We start from the raw sequence: 13,910 nt of genomic DNA, 5'->3' as shown, positions 1-13,910 counted from the left end.
TCTCTCTCACTCTCTGACCTCTCAATCTCTCTCCCTCTGACCTGTCTCTCTCTCTCCCTCTCAACTCTCTCTGTCTCTCCCTCTCTGACCTCTCCATCTCTCCGTCTCTGACTTCTCTATCTCTGCCTCTCTGTTCTCTCAGTCTCCTTCTCTGACATCTCTCTCTATCTCTCTCTCCCTCTCTCAAATACCTCTCTTGCTCTCTGACCTCTCTCTCACTCTCTCTACCTCTCTGACCTCTCTCTCTCTCCCTCTCTGTCCTCTCTCTCTCTCCCTCACTGAACTCTCTCTCTCTCTCTCTCTCTGACATCTATCTCTCCCTCTCTGACCTCTTTCTCTATCACTTCTTCTCCCTCTCCCCTTGTGACCTCTCTCTCTCTCTCACTCTCTGACCTCACTCTCTCCCTCTCTGACATCTCTCTCTCCCTCTCTGACCTCTCTCTCCCTCTCTGATCTCTCTCACTCTCTCTCTCTCTCTCCCTCCCTGACCTCTCTCTCTCTGCTTCTCCATCCTCTCTCTCGCTCTCTCCCTCTGACGTCACTCTCTCTCGCCTGCTCCGACATCTCTCTCTCTCTCCCTCTCGGACTTCTCTCTCTCCCTCTCTGAATTCTCTCCCTTTCCCTCTCTGACCTCTCTCTCTCTCTCCATCTCTGACATCCCTCTCCTGCTCTATGTCCTCTCTCTCTCTCTCCCCCTCTGACCTCTCTCTCTCACTCTCCCCCTCTCCCTCTCTGGCCTCTCTCTCTAGCACCCTCTGACCTCTCTCTCTCTCTCTCTCCCTGTCTGAGCTATATCTCTCCCTCTCTGACCTACTTCTCTCTCTCCCTCTCTAACCTCACTCTCTCGCCATCTCTGACCTCTCTCTCTCTCTTTCTCCCACTGACCTCTCTCTCTCTCCCTCTCTGACCTCTCTCTCTCTCTCTGTCTCTCTGAGCTCTATCTCTCCCTCTCTGACCTAATTTTCTCTCTCCCTCTCTGACCTCTCTCTCTTTCTCTCTCTCTCCGTTTTTGACCTCTCTCTCTCATTCCCTGTCTCACCTCTCTATCTCTCCCTCTCTGACCTCTCTCTCTCCTTCTCTGACCTACCTCTCTCCCTCTCTGACTTCTCTCTCTCTCTCTGTCCCTCTCTGACCTCTCTCTCTCTCCCTGACCTCTCTCTCAATCTCCCTCTGACCTCTCTCTCTCTCCCGCCCTCTCTAACCTCTCTCTCTCCCTCTCTGTTCTCTCTCTCTCTCCCTCTGACGTCTCTCTATCTCTCAATCTGACCTCTCTCTCCCTCTCTGACCCCTCTCTCTCTCCCTCTCTGACCTCTCTCTCTTTCTCTCTCTCTCCGTTTTTGACCTCTCTCTCTCATTCCCTGTCTCACCTCTCTATCTCTCCCTCTCTGACCTCTCTCTCTCTCCTTCTCTGACCTACCTCTCTCCCTCTCTGACTTCTCTCTCTCTCTCTGTCCCTCTCTGACCTCTCTCTCTCTCCCTGACCTCTCTCTCAATCTCCCTCTGACCTCTCTCTCTCTCCCGCCCTCTCTAACCTCTCTCTCTCCCTCTCTGTCCTCTCTCTCTCTCCCTCTGACGTCTCTCTATCTCTCAATCTGACCTCTCTCTCCCTCTCTGACCCCTCTCTCTCTCCCTCTCTCTCTCTCTCTCGATCTCTGACTTCTCTTTCTCTCCCTCTCTAACATCTATTGCTCCCTTCCTCTCTAATATCGATTTCTCTCTCCCTCTCTGACCTTTCACTCTCTCTCCCCCTCTGACCTCTCTCTCTCTCTGTTCCTCTCTGAAATCTCTCTCTCTCCCTCACTGACCTATCTCTCTCTCTCCCTGAACTCTCTCTCACTCACCCTCTGACCTCTCTCTCTCTCTCTCCATCTCTTACCTCTCTCTCTCTCCCTCTCTGACCTCTCTCTCTCTCTCCCTCTGACATCTCTCTATCTCTCCCTCTGACCTCTCTCTCCCTCTCTGACCCCTCACTCTCTCCCTGTCTCTCTATCTCTCGCTCTCTGACTTCTCTCTCTCTCCCTCTCTAATATCTATTTCTCTCTTCCTCTCTGACCTCTCACTCTCTCTCTCTCCCTCTCTGACCTCTCTCTCTCTCCCTCTCTGACCTTTCTCTCCCTCTCTGACCACTCTCTCTTTCTCTCCCTCTCTGACCTCTCTCTATCGCTCTCTGACCTCTCTCTCTTTCTCCCTCTTTGACCTCTCTCTCTCTCTTCCTCTCCCTCTCCCTCTCTGACCTCACTCTCTCCCTCTCTGACATGTCTCTCTCCCTCTCTGATGTCTCTCGCCCTCTCTGACCTCTCACTCTCTGCTTCTCCATCCTGTCTCTCTCTCGCTCTCTCCCTCTGACGTCACTCTCTCTCGCCCACTCTGACATCTCTCTCTCTCTCCCTCTCTGACTTCTCTCTCTCCCTCTCTGACATCTCTCCCTCTCCCTCTCTGACCTCTCTCTCTCTCTCCCTCTCTGACATCCCTCTCCTGCTCTATGTCCTCTCTCTCCCTCTCCCTCTCTCACCTCTCTCTCTCACTCTCCCCCTCTCCCTTTCTGACCTCTCTCTCTAGCACCCTCTGACCTCTCTCTCTCTCTCTCCCTCTCAGAGCTATACCTCACCCTCTCTGACCTATTTCTCACTCTCCCTCTCTAACCTCACTCTCTCGCCATCTCTGACCTCTCTCTGTCTCTCTCCCTCTGACCTCTCTCTCTCTCTCCCCCTCTCTGTCCTCTCTCTCACTCTCTGAGCTCTATCTCTCCCTCTCTGACCTATTTTTCTCTCTCCCTCTCTGACCGCTCTCTCTTTCTCTCTCTCTCTCTTTCTGACCTCTTTCTCTCATTCCCTGTCTCACCTCTCTATCTCTCCCTCTCTGACCTCTCTCTCTCTCCTTCTCTGACCTACCTCTCTCCCCCTCTGACCTCTCTCTCTCTCTCTCTGTCCCTCTCTGACCTCTCTCTCTCTCTCCCTGACCTCTCTCTCACTCTCCCTCTGACCTATCTCTCTCTCCCTCCCTCTCTAACCTCTCTCTCTCCCTCTCTGTCCTCTCTCTCTCTCCCTCTGACGTCTCTCTATCTCTCACTCTGACCTCTCTCTCCCTTTCTGACCCCCCTCTCTCTCTCCCTGTCTCTCTTTCTCTCGCTCTCTGACTTCTCTATCTCTGCCTCTCTGTTCTCTCAGTCTCCTTCTCTGACATCTCTCTCTATCTCTCTCTCCCTCTCTGAAATACCTCTCTCGCTCTCTGACCTCTCTCTCACTCTCTCTACCTCTCGGACCTCTCTCTCTCTCCCTCTCTGGCATCTATTTCTCTCTACCTCTCTAACATCTATTTCTCTCTGACCTCTCTCTCTCTCTCCTCTCTGACCTCTCTCTCTCTCTCTCCCTCTCGGACCTTTCTCTCTATCTCTGACCGCTCTCTATTTCTCTCCCTCTCTCTCTCTCTCCTCTCTGACCTCTCTCTCTCTCCCTCTCGGACCTTTCTCTCTATCTCTGACCACTCTCTATTTCTCTCCGTCTCTGACCTCTCTCTCTCTCTCCCTCCCTGACTTCTTTCTCTCTCACCCTCTCTGAACTCTCTCTGTTTCTGACCTCTCTCTCTCTCTCTCCCTCTCTGACTTCTCTCTCTCTCTCTGACCTCTCAATCTCTCTCCCTCTGACCTGTCTCTCTCTCTCCCTCTCAACTCTCTCTCTCTCTCCCTCTCTGACCTCTCCATCTCTCCGTCTCTGACTTCTCTATCTCTGCCTCTCTGTTCTCTCAGTCTCCTTCTCTGACATCTCTCTCTATCTCTCCCTCCCTCTCTCAAATACCTCTCTCGCTCTCTGACCTCTCTCTCACTCTCTCTACCTCTCTGACCTCTCTCTCTCTCCCTCTCTCACTCTCTGTTTTCTCTCTCTCTCTCCCTTACTGAACTCTCTCTCCCTCTCTCTCCCTCTCTGACATCTATCTCTCCCTCTCTGACCTCTTTCTCTATCACTTCCTCTCCCTCTCCCCTTGTGACCTCTCTCTCTCTCTCACTCTCTGACCTCACTCTCTCCCTCTCTGACATCTCTCTCTCCCTCTCTGACCTCTCTCACCCTCTCTGACCTCTCTCACTCTCTCTCTCTCCCTCCCTGACCTCTCTGTCTCTGCTTCTCCATCCTCTCTCTCGCTCTCTCCCTCTGACGTCACTCTCTCTCACCGGTCCGACATCTCTCTCTCTCTCCCTCTCGGAGTTCTCTCTCGCCCTCTCTGACTTCTCTCCCTTTCCCTCTCTGACCTCTCTCTCTCTCTCCCTCTCTGACATCCCTCTCCTGCTCTATGTCCCCTCTCTCTCTAGCACCCTCTGACCTCTCTCTCTCTCTCTCTCCCTGTCTGAGCTATATCTCTCCCTCTCTGACCTATTTCTCTCTCTCCCTCTTTAACCTCACTCTCTCGCCATCTCTGACCTCTCTCTCTCTCTTTCTCCCTCTGACCTCTCTCTCTCCCTCCCTCTCTGACCTCTCTCTCTCTCTCTCTCTGAGCTCTATCTCTCCCTCTCTGACCTATTTTTCTCTCTCCCTCTCTGACCTCTGTCTCTTTCTCTCTCTCTCCCTTTCTGACCTCTCTCTCTCATTCCCTGTCTCACCTCTCTATCTCTCCCTCTCTGACCTCTCTCTCTCTCCTTCTCTGACCTACCTCTCTCCCCCTCTGACCTCTCTCTCTCTCTCTGTCCCTGTCTGACCTCTCTCTCTCTCCCTGACCTCTCTCTCACTCTCCCTCTGACCTATCTATCTCTCCCTCCCTCTCTAACCTCTCTCTCTCCCTCTCTGTCCTCTCTCTCTCTCCCTCTGACGTCTCTCTATCTCTCACTCTGACCTCTCTCTCCCTCTCTGACCCCTCTCTCTCTTTCCCTCTCTCTCTCTCGCTCTCTGACTTCTCTTTCTCTCCCTCTCTAACATCTATTGCTCTCTTCCTCTCTAATATCGATTTCTCTCTCCCTCTCTGACCTTTCACTCTCTCTCCCCCTCTGACCTCTCTCTCTCTCTCTCTCCCTCTCTTACCTCTCTCTCTCTCCCTCTCTGACCTCTCTCTTTCTTTCTCTCCCTCTGACGTCTCTCTATCTCTCCCTCTGACCTCTCTCTCCCTCTCTGACCCCTCTCTCTCTCCCTCTCTCTCTCTCTCTCTCGCTCTCTGACTTCTCTCTCTCTCCCTCTCTAACATCTATTTCTCTCTTCCTCTCTAACATCTATTTCTCTCTCCCTCTCTGACCTCTCACTTTCTCTCTCTCCCTCTCTGACCTCTCTCTCTCCCTCTCTGACCTTTCTCTCCCTCTCTGACCGCTCTCTCTTTCTCTCCCTCTCTGACCTCTCTCTATCGCTCTCTGACCTCTCGATCTTTCTCCCTCTTTGACCACTCTCTCTCTCTTCCTTTCCCTCTCCCTCTCCCTCTCTGACCTCACTCTCCCCCTCTCTGACATGTCTCTCTGACCTCTCTCTCCCTCTCTGACCTCTCACTCTCTGCTTCTCCGTCCTGTCTCTCTCTCGCTCTCTCCCTCTGACGTCACTCTCTCTCGCCTGCTCTGACATCTCTCTCTCTCTCCCTCTCTGACTTCTCTCTCTCCCTCTCTGACTGCTCTCTCCCTCTCCCTCTCTGACTCTCTCTCTCTCTCCCTCTCTGACATCCCTCTCCTGCTCTATGTCCTCTCTCTATCTCTCCCTCTCTGACCTCTCTCTCTCACTCTCCCCCTCTCCCTTTCTGACCTCTCTCTCTAGCACTCTCTGACCTCTCTCTCTCTCTCTCCCTCTCAGAGCTCTATCTCACCCTCTCTGACCTATTTCTCTCTCTCCCTCTCTAACCTCACTCTCTCGCCATCTCTGACCTCTCTCTGTCTCTCTCCCTCTGACCTATGTCTTTCTCTCCCTCTCTGAGCTCTAGCTCTCCCTCTCTGACCTATTTTTCTCTCTCCCTCTCTGACCTCTCTCTCTTTCTCTCTCTCTCCCTTTCTGACCTCTCTCTCTCATTCCCTGTCTAACCTCTCTACCTCTTCCTCTCTGACCTCTCTCTCCCTCCTTCCCTGACCTACCTCTCTCCCCCTCTGACCTCTCTCTCTCTCTCTCTTTCCCTCTCTGACCTCTCTCTCTCTCTCCCTGACCTCTCTCTCACTCTCCCTCTGACCTATCTCTCTCTCCCTCCCTCTCTAACGTCTCGATCTCTCTGTCCTCTCTCTCTCCCTCTGACGTCTCTCTATCTCTCACTCTGACCTCTCTCTCCCTTTCTGACCCCTCTCTCTCTCTCCCTGTCTCTCTTTCTCTCGCTCTCTGACTTCTCTATCTCTGCCTCTCTGTTCTCTCAGTTTCCTTCTCTGACATCTCTCTCTATCTCTCTCTCCCTCTCTGAAATACCTTTCTCGCTCTCTGACCTCTCTCTCACTCTCTCTGACCTCTCTGATCTCTCTCTCCCTCTCTAGCATCTATTTCTCTCTACCTCTCTAACATCTATTTCTCTCTCCCTCTCTGACCTCTCTCTCTCTCTCCTCTCTGACCTTTCTCTCTCCCTCTCCGACCTTTCTCTCTATCTCTGACCGCTCTCTATTTCTCTCCGTCTCTGACCTCTCTCTCTCTCTCCCTCCCTGACTTCTTTCTCTCTCACCCTCTCTGAACTCTCTCTCTTTCTGACCTCTCTCTCTCTCTCCCTCTCTGACTTCTCTCTCTCACTCTCTGACCTCTCAATCTCTCTCCCTCTGACCTGTCTCTCTCTCTCCCTCTCAACTCTTTCTGTCTCTCCCCCTCTGACCTCTCTCTCTCTCCCTCTGACCTCTCTCCCTCTCCCTCTCTGACCTCGCTTTATCTCTACCTCTACGACCTGACTCTCTTCCTCTCTGAACTCTCTCCCTCTGTCCTTCTGATCTCTCTCTCTCAATTCCGCTTACTTCTCTCTCTCTCTCTCTCCCTCTCGGACCTTTCTCTCTCTCCAACACTGACCTCTCTCTCTTCCTCTCCCTCTAGCTCTCTGACCTCTCTCTCTCCCTCTCTGACCTCTTGCACTCCCTCTCTGACCTCTATCTTTCCCTCTCCGACCTCTCTCTATCCCACTCCGACCTGTCTCTCCCTCTCTGATTTCTCTCTCTCTAATTCTCTGACATATCTCTCTCTCTATCTCTCTCCTGCTCAACCTTCCCCTCTGACCACTCTCTCTATCCCTCTCTGACCTCTCTCTGCCTCTCCCTCTGACCTCTCTCTCTCTCTCTCCCTCTCTGAGGTCTCTCTCTCTCCCTCTCTGACCTCTCTCTTTATCCATCTCTGACCTCTCTCTCTCTCTCTCCCTCTCGGAGATCTATATCTCCCTCTGTGACCTATTTCACTCTCTCCCTCTCTAACATCTCACTCTCCATCTCTCACCTCTCTCTGGCTCTCTCCCTCTGACCTCTGTCTCGCTCGCTCTGACCCCTCCCTCTCTCCCTCTGACCTCTCTCTCTCTCTCTCTCTCTGACATCCTTCTCCCCCTCTATGACCTCTCTCTCTCTCCCTCTCTGACCTCTCTCTCTCACTCTCGCCCTCTCCCTCTCTGACCTCTCTCTCTATCCCTTTCTGACCTCTCTCTGTCTCTCTCCCTCTGTCCTCTCTCTCTCCCCCTCTCTGACCTATTTTTCTCTCTCCCTCTCTGAGCTCTCTCTCTTTCTCTCTCTCTCCCTCTCTGACCTCTCTCTCTCTCTCCCTGTCTCACCTCTCTCTCTCCCTCTCTGACCTATTTCTCTCCCTCCCTCTCTAACCTCTCTCTCTCTCTCTCCATCTCTGACCTCTCTCTATCTCTCTCCCTCTGACCTCGCTCTCTCTCCCTCTGACCTCTCTCTCTCCCTCTCTGACCTCGCTCTATCTCTCCCTCTCCGACCTGACTCTCTCTCTCCCTTTCTGAACTCTCTCCCTCTGTCCTACTGATCTCTCTCTCTCAATTCCGCTGACTTCTCTCTCGCTCTCCCTCTCTGACCTTTCTCTCTCTCCAACACTGACCTCTCTCGCTTCCTCTCCCTCTACCTCTCTGACCTCTCTCTCTCCCTCTCTGACATCTCGCACTCCCTCTCTGACCTCTCGCTTTCCCTCTCCAACCTCTCTTTATCCCTCTCCAACCTGTCTCTCCCTCTCTGATTTCTCTCTCCCTAATTCTCTTACATATCTCTCTCTCTCTCTCTCCTGCTCAACCTCCCCCTCTGGCCACTCTCTCTATCCCTCTCTGACCTCTCTCTGACTCTCACTCTGACCTCTCTCTCTCTGCTTCTCCCTCTCTGACATCTCTCTCTCTCCCTCTCTGTCTTCTCTCTTTATCCAACTCTGACCTCTCTCTCTCACCCTCCCTCTCGGAGCTCTATCTCTCCCTGTGTGACCTATTTCTCTCTCTCCCTCTCTAACATCTCACTCTCCATCTCTCACCTCTCTCTGGCTCTCTCCCTCTGACCTCTGTCTCGCTCGCTCTGACCCCTCTCCCTCTCCCTCTGACCTCTCTCTCTCTCTCTCTCTCTGACATCCTTCTCCCCCTCTATGACCTCTCTCTCTCTCCCTCTCTGACCTCTCTCTCTCACTCTCGCCCTCTCCCTCTCTGACCTCTCTCTCTATCCCTTTCTGACCTCTCTCTGTCTCTCTCCCTCTGTCCTCTCTCTCTCTCCCTCTCTGACCTCTCTCTCTCTCCCCCTCTCTGACCTATTTTTCTCTCTCCCTCTCTGTGCTCTCTCTCTTTCTCTCTCTCTCCCTCTCTGACCTCTCTCTCTCTCTCCCTGTCTCACCTCTCTCTCTCTCCCTCTCTGACCTATTTCTCTCCCTCCCTCTCTAACCTCTCTCTCTCTCTCCATCTCTGACCTCTCTCTATCTCTCTCCCTCTGACCTCGCTCTCTCTCCCTCTGACCTCTCTCTCTCCCTCTCTGACCTCGCTCTATCTCTCCCTATCCGACCTGACTCTCTCTCTCCCTTTCTGAACTCTCTCCCTCTGTCCTACTGATCTCTCTCTCTCAATTCCGCTGACTTCTCTCTCGCTCTCCCTCTCTGACCTTTCTCTCTCTCCAACACTGACCTCTCTCGCTTCCTCTCCCTCTACCTCTCTGACCTCTCTCTCTCCCTCTCTGACATCTCGCACTCCCTCTCTGACCTCTCGCTTTCCCTCTCCAACCTCTCTTTATCCCTCTCCAACCTGTCTCTCCCTCTCTGATTTCTCTCTCCCTAATTCTCTTACATATCTCTCTCTCTCTCTCTCCTGCTCAACCTCCCCCTCTGGCCACTCTCTCTATCCCTCTCTGACCTCTCTCTGACTCTCACTCTGACCTCTCTCTCTCTGCTTCTCCCTCTCTGACATCTCTCTCTCTCCCTCTCTGTCCTCTCTCTTTATCCAACTCTGACCTCTCTCTCTCACCCTCCCTCTCGGAGCTCTATCTCTCCCTGTGTGACCTATTTCTCTCTCTCCCTCTCTAACATCTCTCTCTCCATCTCTCACCTCTCTCTGGCTCTCTCCCTCTGACCTCTCTCTCTCTCTCCCTCTGACCCCTCCCTCTCTCCTTCTGACCTCTCTCTCTCTCAATCTCTGACATCCCTCTCCCCCTCTATGTCCTCTCTCTCTCTCCCACTCTGACCTCTCTCTCTCACTCTCGCCCTCTCCCTCTCTGACCTCTCTCTCTATCCCTTTCTGACCTCTCTCTGTCACTCTCCCTCTGTCCTCACTCTCTCTCCCTCTCTGACCTCTCTCTCTATCCCTTTCTGACCTCTATCTGTCTCTCTCCCTCAGTCCTCTCTCTCTCCCTCTCTGACCTCTATCTCTCTCTCCCTCTCTGACCTATTTTTCACTCTCCCTCTCTGACTTCACTCTCTTTCTCTCTCTCTCCCTCTCTGACCTATCTCTCTCTCTCTCCCTGTCTCACCTCTCGCTCTCTCCCTTACTGACCTTTCTCTCTCTCCCTCTCTGACCTAACTCTCTCCCCCTCTGCCTCTCTCTCTCTCTGTCCCTCTCTGAAATCTCTCTCTCTCCCTCGCTGACCTATCTCTCTCTCTCCCTGAACTCTCTCGCACTCTCCCTCTGACCTCTCTCTCTCTCCCTCTCTTACCTCTCTCTCTCTCCCTCTCTGACCTCTCTCTCTCTCTCCCTCTGACGTCTCTCTATCTCTCCCTCTGACCTCTCTCTCCCTCTCTGACCCCTCTCTCTCTCCCTCTCTCTCTCTCTCTCTCGCTCTCTGACTTCTCTCTCTCTCCCTCTCTAACATCTATTTCTCTCTTCCTCTCTAACATCTATTTCTCTCTCCCTCTCTAACCTCTCACTCTCTCTCTCTCCCTCTCTGACCTCTCTCTCACTCCCTCTCTGACCTTTCTCACCCTCTCTGACCGCTCTCTCTTTCTCTCCCTCTCTGACCTCTCTCTATCGCTCTCTGACCTCTCTCTCTTTCTCCCTCTTTGACCTCTCTCTCTCTCTCTTCCTCTACCTCTCCCTCTCTGACCACACTCTCTCCCTCTCTGACATGTCTCTCTCTCTCTCTGACCACTCTCTCCCTCTCTGACCTCTCACTCTCTGCTTCTCCGTCCTGTCTCTCTCTCGCTCTCTCCCTCTGACGTCAATCTCTCTCGCCCGCTCTGACATCTCTCTCTCTCTCCCTCTCTGACTTTTCTCTCTCCCTCTCTGACATCTCTCCCTCTCCCTCTCTGACCTCTCTCTCTCTCTCCCTCTCTGACATCCCTCTCCTGCTCTATGTCCTCTCTCTCTCTCTCCCTCTCTGACCTCTCTCTCTCACTCTCCCCCTCTCCCTTTCTGACCTCTCTCTCTAGCACTCTCTGACCTCTCTCTCTCTCTCTCCCTCTCAGAGCTCTATCTCACCCTCTCTGACCTATTTCTCTCTCTCCCTCTCTAACCTCACTCTCTCGCCATCTCTGACCTCTCTCTGTCTCTCTCCCTCTGACCTCTCTCTCTCTCTCTCCCTCTCTGACCTCTCTCTGTCTCTCTCTCCCTCTCTGAGCTCTATCTTTCCCTCTCTGACCTATTTTACTCTCTCCCTCTCTGACCTATCTCTCTTTCTCTCTCTCTCGCTTTCTGACCTCTCTCTATCATTCCCTGTCTCACCTCTCTATCTCTCCCTCTCTGACCTCTCTCTCTCTCCTTCTCTGACCTACCTCTCTCCCCCTCTGACCTCTCTCTCTCTCTGTGGCCCTCTCTGACCTCTCTCTCTCTCTCCCTGACCTCTCTCTCACTCTCCCTCTGACCTATCTCTCTCTCCCTCCCTCTCTAACCTCTCTCTCTCCCTCTCTGTCCTCTCTCTCTCTCCCTCTGACGTCTCTCTATCTCTCACTCTGACCTCTCTCTCCCTTTCTGACCCCTCTCTCTCTCTCCCTGTCTCTCTTTCTCTCGCTCTCTGACTTCTCTATCTCTGCCTCTCTGTTCTCTCAGTTTCCTTCTCTGACATCTCTCTCTATCTCTCTCTCGCTTTCTGAAATACCTCTCTCGCTCTCTGACCTCTCTCTCACTCTCTCTACCTCTCTGACCTCTCTCTCTCTCCCTCTCTAGCATCTATTTCTCTCTACCTCTCTAACATCTATTTCTCTCTCTATCTCTCTGACCTCTCTCTCTCTCTCCTCTCTGACCTCTCTCTCTCTCCCTCTCGGACCTTTCTCTCTATCTCTGACCGCTCTCTATTTCTCTCCCTCTCTCTCTCTCTCCTCTCTGACCTCTCTCTCTCTCCCTCTCGGACCATTCTCTCTATCTCTGACCACTCTCTATTTCTCTCCGTCTCTGACCTCTCTCTCTCTCTCCCTCCCTGACTTCTTTCTCTCTCACCCTCTCTGAACTCTCTCTCTTTCTGACCTCTCTCTCTCTCTCCCTCTCTGACTTCTCTCTCTCACTCTCTGACCTCTCAATCTCTCTCCCTCTGACCTGTCTCTCTCTCTCCCTCTCAACTCTCTCTCTCTCTCCCTCTCTGACCTCTCCATCTCTCCGTCTCTGACTTCTCTATCTCTGCCTCTCTGTTCTCTCAGTCTCCTTCTCTGACATCTCTCTCTATCTCTCCCTCCCTCTCTGAAATACCTCTCTCGCTCTCTGACCTCTCTCTCACTCTCTCTACCTCTCTGACCTCTCTCTCTCTCCCTCTCTCACTCTCTGTTTTCTCTCTCTCTCTCCCTTACTGAACTCTCTCTCTCTATCTCTCCCTCTCTGACATCTATCTCTCCCTCTCTGACCTCTTTCTCTATCACTTCCTCTCCCTCTCCCCTTGCGACCTCTCTCTCTCTCTCAATCTCTGACCTCACTCTCTCCCTCTCTGACATCTCTCTCTCCCTCTCTGACCTCTCTCACCCTCTCTGACCTCTCTCACTCTCTCTCTCTCTCTCCCTCCCTGACCTCTCTCTCTCATCTTCTCCAGCCTCTCTCTCGCTCTCTCCCTCTGACGTCACTCTCTCTCGCCGGTCCGACATCTCTCTCTCTCTCCCTCTCGGACTTCTCTCACTCCCTCTCTGACTTCTCTCCCTTTCCCTCTCTGACCTCTCTCTCTCTCTCCCTCTCTGACATCCCTCTATTGCTCTATGTCCCCTCTCTCTCTAGCACCCTCTGACCTCTCTCTCTCTCTCTCCCTGTCTGAGCTATATCTCTCCCTCTCTGACCTATTTCTCTCTCTCCCTCTCTAACCTCACTCTCTCAAAATCTCTGACCTCTCTCTCTCTCTTTCTCCCACTGACCTCTCTCTCTCTCTCCCTCTCTGTCCTCTCTCTCTCTCTCTCTCTCTCTCTGAGCTCTATCTCTCCCTCTCTGACCTATTTTTCTATCTCCCTCTCTGACCTCTCTCTCTTTCTCTCTCTCTCCCTTTCTGACCTCTCTCTCTCATTCCCTGTCTCACCTCTCTATCTCTCCCTCTCTGACCTCTCTCTCTCTCCTTCTCTGACCTACCTCCCTCACTCTCTGACGTCTCTCTCTCTCTGTCCCTCTCTGACCTCTCTCTCTCTCCCTGACCTCTCTCTCACTCTCCCTCTGACCTATCTATCTCTCCCTCCCTCTCTAACCTCTCTCTCTCCCTCTCTGTCCTCTCTCTCTCTCCCTCTGACGTCTCTCTATCTCTCACTCTGACCTCTCTCTCCCTCTCTGCACCCTCTCTCTCTTTCCCTCTCTCTCTCTCTCTCGCTCTCTGACTTCTCTTTCTCTCCCTCTCTAACATCTATTGCTCTCTTCCTCTCTAATATCAATTTCTCTCTCCCTCTCTGACCTTTCACTCTCTCTCCCCCTCTGACCTCTCTCTCTCTCTGTCCCTCTCTGAAATCTCTCTCTCTCCCTCGCTGACCTATCTCTCTCTCTCCCTGAACTCTATCGCACTCTCCCTCTGACCTCTCTCTCTCTCTCTCCCTCTCTGACCTCTATCTCTCTCTCTCACCCTCTGACGTCTCTCTATCTCTCCCTCTGACCTCTCTCTCCCTCTCTGACCCCTCTCTCTCTCCCTGTCTCTCTCTCCCATCGCTCTCTGACTTCGCTCTCTCTCCCTCTCTAACATCTATTTCTCTCTTCCTCTCTAACATCTATTTCTCTCACCCTCTCTGACCTCTCACTCTCTCTCTCTCCCTCTCTGACCTCTCTCTCTCCCTCTCTGACCTTTCTCTCCCTCTCTGACCGCTCTCTCTTTCTCTCCCTCTCTGACCTCTCTCTTTCGCTCTCTGACCTCTCTCTCTTTCTCCCTCTTTGACCTCTCTCTCTCTCTCTTCCTTTCCCTCTCCCTCTCCCTCTCTGACCTCACTCTCTCCCTCTCTGACATCTCTCTCTCCCTCTCTGACCTCTCTCTCCCTCTCTGACCTCTCACTCTCTGCTTCTCCGTCCTGTCTCTCTCTTGCTCTCTCCCTCTGACGTCACTCTCTCTCGCCTGCTCTGACATCTCTCTCTCTCTCCCTCTCTGACTTCTCTCTCTCCCTCTCTGATCGCTCTCTCCCTCTCCCTCTCTAACCTCTCTCTCTCTCTCCCTCTCTGACATCCCT

This window comes from Carcharodon carcharias, chromosome 8, assembly GCF_017639515.1.
Source record: "Carcharodon carcharias isolate sCarCar2 chromosome 8, sCarCar2.pri, whole genome shotgun sequence".
NCBI lineage: Eukaryota > Metazoa > Chordata > Chondrichthyes > Lamniformes > Lamnidae > Carcharodon > Carcharodon carcharias.
This window is presented reverse-complemented; position numbering follows the sequence as displayed.